Raw genomic sequence first — 6,000 nt, forward strand, 5'->3', positions numbered from 1 at the left:
TGTTGGGGTGGTGAGGGTGTCGAAGATGTCTGCTATCTTGCAATGGAAGAAGGTGGCCAGGACGTCACAATGGTCTTGCGGTGATGGGATGTTTGTGTTTGAGCTGGGGTTGGAAAATTCCTTCACGATGTTGAAGAGTTCCTTGTTGTTGTGTGCATTGTTGTTGAGGCGGTCCTTCAAAGAGGTAATTTTGGCTGATCTGATGACGTGATGGTGATGGCGAATGGCGTTCTTGTGGGCTACATGGTTCTCTGGTGTCCGTTCCTGTTGCCATTTTTTAAAAATTTTCAGCAGGTTTGCTTGGAGGTGGGGAGGTCTGTGGTGGACCAGCTGGCCTTCTTGTTGGTGCGTCTGTTGGAGGGTTTCTTGATCGGGGCAAGGGTGTTGGCGCAGTCGTTGATCCAGTGTCTGAGGTTGCTGACAGCGGTTTCGGGGTCGGTGGGGTCAGCGGGTGGGCTTCAGGTGAGGGAGGTGTTTAGCTGGTCTTCCGTGATTTTGCTCCAGCTGCAGTGGGGGATCTGTTGGGTGCGGTGGTGCTTGGTGGGTTTCTGGAAGGTGAAGTGGATGCAGCGATGGTGAGTCCGGTGGAGTTCATTGGTGTGGCTGAAGGAGACGTGGGAGCTTGCGGAGAAGATGGGGTCCAGTGTGTGGCCGGCAGAGTGGGTGGGCGTTGTGATGTGCTGTCTGAGTTCAAGGTTGGTGAGGTTGTTGATTAAGGTGGTGGAGTTGGCGTTGTTGTTGCTCTCGAAGGTGCAAGTTCAGATCTCCGAGGAGGATGTAATCTTTGGAAGCGAGGACGTGCGTGCTGATGAAGTCGGGGATGGAGTCGCTGAACTGAGGCTGGGGTCCGGAGGAACTGTAGATCAGAGTTCCCCTGAGGGTGATGTAGGGATCGGTATGGATCTGGAAGTGCAGGTGTTCAGCGGTGCTGAGGGTGTCATTGGATTTGCTTGAGACCTTGAGGGTGTTCTTGTGGATGATGGCGATTATACCTCCTACTCCGTTGGTGCGGTCTCTGCGGGTGATCTTGTAGCCATCTGGGATGGATATGGCGATGTCGGGTACCGAGGAGTCATTCATCAAGGTCTCGGTCAGGAAGGCAACATCTGGGGCGATTGAGTCGAGTATGTCCCAGAGTTCAGCGGCGTGTTTGCGGGCAGAGCGGGTGATGAGAAGGATCCATCTTAGGTCGTTGCGATCTTTCCCGGCGGGTGGGTTGGATGCTGGTGAAACTGCTGTTCTAGCAGCAGAAGGATCAATGGGTGTGCTTCGGGGTGTCCAGGAAGCAGGTATGTGATCGTCCGGTGTTGAGTGCATGGAAGGTGCTGTCATCATAGTGGAGACGGGCATATTGGCATCTGCGGGGGCCAGGGGTTCTGGCGCTGGCCATGGTCCAGGCACGGATGGGTGCAGACGGGCTTGCCTTAGGCACGACTTCGGCACTCCAACGGCGTGGCTTTGCAGTGGCCGCCATATCAGGGGAGGTGGGAGGGAGGAGCAGCTGGGAGGCCGGAGCGGGTGACGAATGGGCGAGCAGGGGGGCGGGGCCGCAGGGGATGCAGTGGTGGGAAAACTGGGGGAGAGCCGGGGCACGGAAGGTAGGCAAAAGGGGCAAAAGCACACAGAGCACAAAGGCAATAGGCAAAAAGGGGCAAGAACACAAAAAAGGGCACAGAAGGCAGAGGCAAAAAAGGGACAAAGCACAAATGGGCACAAAAATCAAAAGGTAAAAGGGGCACCGCAGACAAAGAACACAGAAGTAAAAAATGTCACAGAGAGCAATGCAGCAAAATGAGGGTGACAACAGCTCCAGCAATTCCCAAGCGACCGAGGAAGAGCGGCCTCGAGTTTGCAGCAGCAGCAGTGATCAGGGGACACGTGCACACACGTGGTACTGTGCGGCTTGGGGAGCAACCTGCCTGTGGACAGGGTCAAGGGTCACTCCCAACAATTATTACAACTGGATAAAAAAAGATATTTTGGAAATTACAGCTATTGGAAAAATGAAACATCAAGGAGTCACAATACTACTCACATATAAACTACATGTACAATCGGTTAATTTTGAGAAGTCTGCCTTAAAAACTGCAAAATTATTAAAGCGTTTTCGCATCAACTAAAACTGACAAGTCATTTTGTGCAGTAATTTAAATGTAGAGGAAATGTTAATAAATGGTGTAGTGAGTAAAATTATTGATTTTATTAATTTCTCAAAAAAAGATAAGGATGAATACTGGGCAATACAATTTGGTCAGATTGATGTGTAGCAGATTGGTTGTTGCTAGTGAAAGACTTATATGTGTGGTTCTAGTAAATGCTACCCTCTCTAGCATATGCTGTAACTCTCCATAAATCACAAGGTTTAAGTGTAGATTCAGCTTTTGTGGATATTAGAAGTATTGTATTTAAAGAAGGAATGTCATATGTAGCATTGTCTTTAGTTAGAACATTGTCCGGTATGTTTCAATTGATTTTTTTTTTTTAAGAAAGTTAGTGCCAATGTAAGATGTGTAAGAGAGTACAATCAGTTAAGAAATGTATATGCTCCTCATTTAGGCCAATAATCTGATTATGAGAAATTGACCATCTGTCCAAAACTGAAGAGTATGTACAGATGCTGAAGAAAAAAAAGGGCACAAGGTGAAACTAGAAGCTGTTAAAAGGAGAAAACTGACAAATAATGGAGATATTATAGATTACCGGTTGGAAAACAGTTCAGCTTTTAACTGCTATGCAAATGTTGTTCTCAATGTACTGTTTCCTTTACCACATGTAGTGAACCAATTTGAACAAAAAGCAAATACGAGATTGTTCAATGCACGGTATCACTTGCTCCAACATTTATTGACTGCCAGAACTGTGACACATTCTGCTTCAGGTATTCAAGACCTTTTAAATATATGTAGTGAATCAGTAATGTTTACTCTCAAAAGTCAACAAGATGCATAAGAATTTATTATGGTTATTTTTGGAATTTTAGAAGAAGAAGAAGAAGACACAAATATTGAGGATTTATTTGGAGTGAGTTACACATGCAACCATAACTGTGAAGATTATGATTATGTATCTTCCACTAAAATAGTTTTTGAGCGTTTTCTCTTGTTAACATTACCAAATTCAAAAACTGTGCCTTCAGACAAATTGATGTAGAATGTTAACCGAAATATGACATTTCCAAACTTCAGATCAGATGCTATCTCTACTTAATCTCCAAAGAACTAGAAAACACTTCCTAGTAAAGCTACAATGATGGAGTGGAGATGGTGCAAACTGGAAACTCAAATTACACACTTCAAAGTTATACAAATATCAATTTCCAGAAGAACTGTCACTACTTCAGCTTTTATCTTTCATGGAGAAATTAATACAACCTCTGGACACTACACTGTCAATTTAAAGAGTGAAACTGAATGGATGGAATGTAATGACATCAATTTTTAAATTCAAACCAAAACTCTCCTTTCCAATTACTAAACTTATATTTTCTTTCTTCAACCAAGGAAATATGTATAAAAATATTGCTTACAGTTTTTCTTCTATGTCGTTCTTCAGTCTTCTAGACATTATTCGGCCTATTCACGGTAATGTCGTCAAAGACTTCTTCAAAATGAAACCGTCCTTTTATCTTCCATAAAGGAATTAATATCACATTTAAATACTACGCTGTGTAATTCAAGTCAGATACTGAATGGACATATTTATGCCTGGGCGGTGCTTGCAGAGTTTCTCTCCGTGGGATTCCATGGAGTTACCAGCAAACTGTGAGATTCTATGCTAGCTAGCAGAGTTCTGAGTTCTCCAATTTTCAATAAACTAACACAGACACTGCATTGATGCTGTGGGTGATTATAAGTCTCCGTAAACACTGTTATCACAATCAAAGCCATCTAGATGTAGCGCAAGATAAGAGGAGCCCCATTTATTGCATTACATGTGTTTTCCTTCTTCTCTGCAAGATGAAATCTCAATAGCATTCTTCTTAGTTTTTAATTGTTCAATGTGGAAATGTTACTGATAAACGGTTCTTAAGAGTAGGACCACCGCCACCATATGAGAAGGACTTGGCAGGCATGTCCATTATGCTTGTGCATTAGACACTGATTTCCCATAAGTGTGTCCCTGAGCGGACTGTCTTATCTTTCGCTCCTATTTGCTTGTGTATTAGAAGGTTTAGAGGATCGAGTAGTATACTGTATAATAAAAGACGAAGAACTGAAAATGCAGGTAGCTTCACCATTCTGATTCAGTTGCTATTGAAAATTCTGCCCACATTATGATATTCTTAAACTGCCCCAAAAGATAGCCAATCACTTCTTTGTCCCCCGCTGCCCGGCTACCTCCATCCTCTAATGTAAGATGTAGTGGCTGTCATTATCTCCGAAGCTCTCCATTCACATTGGAAGGAAGAATCTGGTAAGTGAGAGTCAGAGTGAAGAACTCACTTCCTCTTCCCGCTTCTCATCTGTGAATTGCAAGACTGGTGAATGGCTGGCTGCTATGTTATTTAAACTGCATAAAGAGGCAGAAATTGATTATTGCCTTTTGTTGATTTTTATTTGTCTCTAACAAAGGTCTGAGGGGCTCTTTTCTTGCACAGCAGACTGGATGAGGAATGTTATCAACCTCAACCTAACTAAACTTTCACCGTGCACAGGCTGAAAAGTGGGCACTGGAATGTGGGCCATGTCTGTAAATGGCAGGGGAGGATAGAGATCAAAAGACACCTGCAGCTGTGGTGAGTGAGTAGTATGTGTGCTCTGCAGTGACCTGCAAACGTCTAGTGGAATATACCTGCACAGCGTCACCCTGGATCACACAAGGGCATCTTCCTTTCATAAACACTCGTAAGTAAGGTGGAGCAATGTCCGAGCAATATGGCCTGCGAATTTTCATGCTCTATTTTCAGGTGTCAGTTGAGAAGGCTTCTGCCAGCAGCAGTGTTTTTCTTCCCTTATTGAAGTCGCAAATAAACATCATTAGCATGGCTCTAGTGTCGACCAATGAGGAGGGTCTTATGTCTGGGGGCTGTTCTAACTTAGCCAAAACAAATGTGATGTTGCAGCAGAGCAAGAGGCTGCAATGTTGTTAGCTAAAAGTAGTGCTGCTGTGCTAATAAAGTTGGGGTGGTTCTGGTTAACTCCGCAACACAGAGGTTACCAGAGTGTTTGCCAAACTCAGTGCTCCAAGCAGAGCACAGAGTGGTAAAAACTACACAAGCTCCAGTGGTGGAGTGGAGTCTGTGGCCCTGCGCTAAACATTATCCAATTACAACACCTTTAAGTTGAGAGCAAATAGTGCCTTTGTAATTAAAAATGACCCCTTTTGTTTCATCAACCAGACTTCTATGTACTATTTGTGGATAATAAACCCATACTATCGGATGTTGTCTATATTTATCACCACTATTTGACATCTTTTTGCCTACCAGGTGTTTTCCAAACGATCTCCAAACTTGAAGAGTGCTTTATATTTGTTTGCAATATTATACCAGATATAATAATTTTAGAAATATTTTTAACATATGTTTGTTTACATTACTGTAGCAACTCCAGAAAAAAGCAATTTATTAAATAATTTGAGTGATTCTCATTCCTATTGTCAATTATAGTGATGTAATGTGTAGCTATGTTTTTTTTACAATCCATTGATTGTTTTTCCACACTGTCTGAGGATGATGTTTCATAGAGACCATTGTTTATGTTGAAGAAGTATGAATGCTGAGAAAAGTAAGAAAGGAAAAAACATATTTTTACTACATTGTGATATAGTGTTACAGTATGAGTATTGTGTATTGGTATAATTCTATACTTTAAAGGATAACTACTAACATATCTTTATGTTCTTTTTCTTTTTCAATAGTGTCTGCAGTTGAAAATCGTCAGATGTCTTAAAACACTTGTACTATCACAGACATATTGTTTGAATATATATTAGGAGTGTTTTAAATATTCCATGATGTGATCTTGGCATAGTTTCCCATTAGTTATGTTTGTTTACTTT

The sequence above is a fragment of the Lissotriton vulgaris genome, chromosome 7 (assembly GCF_964263255.1).
Source record: "Lissotriton vulgaris chromosome 7, aLisVul1.2, whole genome shotgun sequence".
Lineage (NCBI taxonomy): Eukaryota > Metazoa > Chordata > Amphibia > Caudata > Salamandridae > Lissotriton > Lissotriton vulgaris.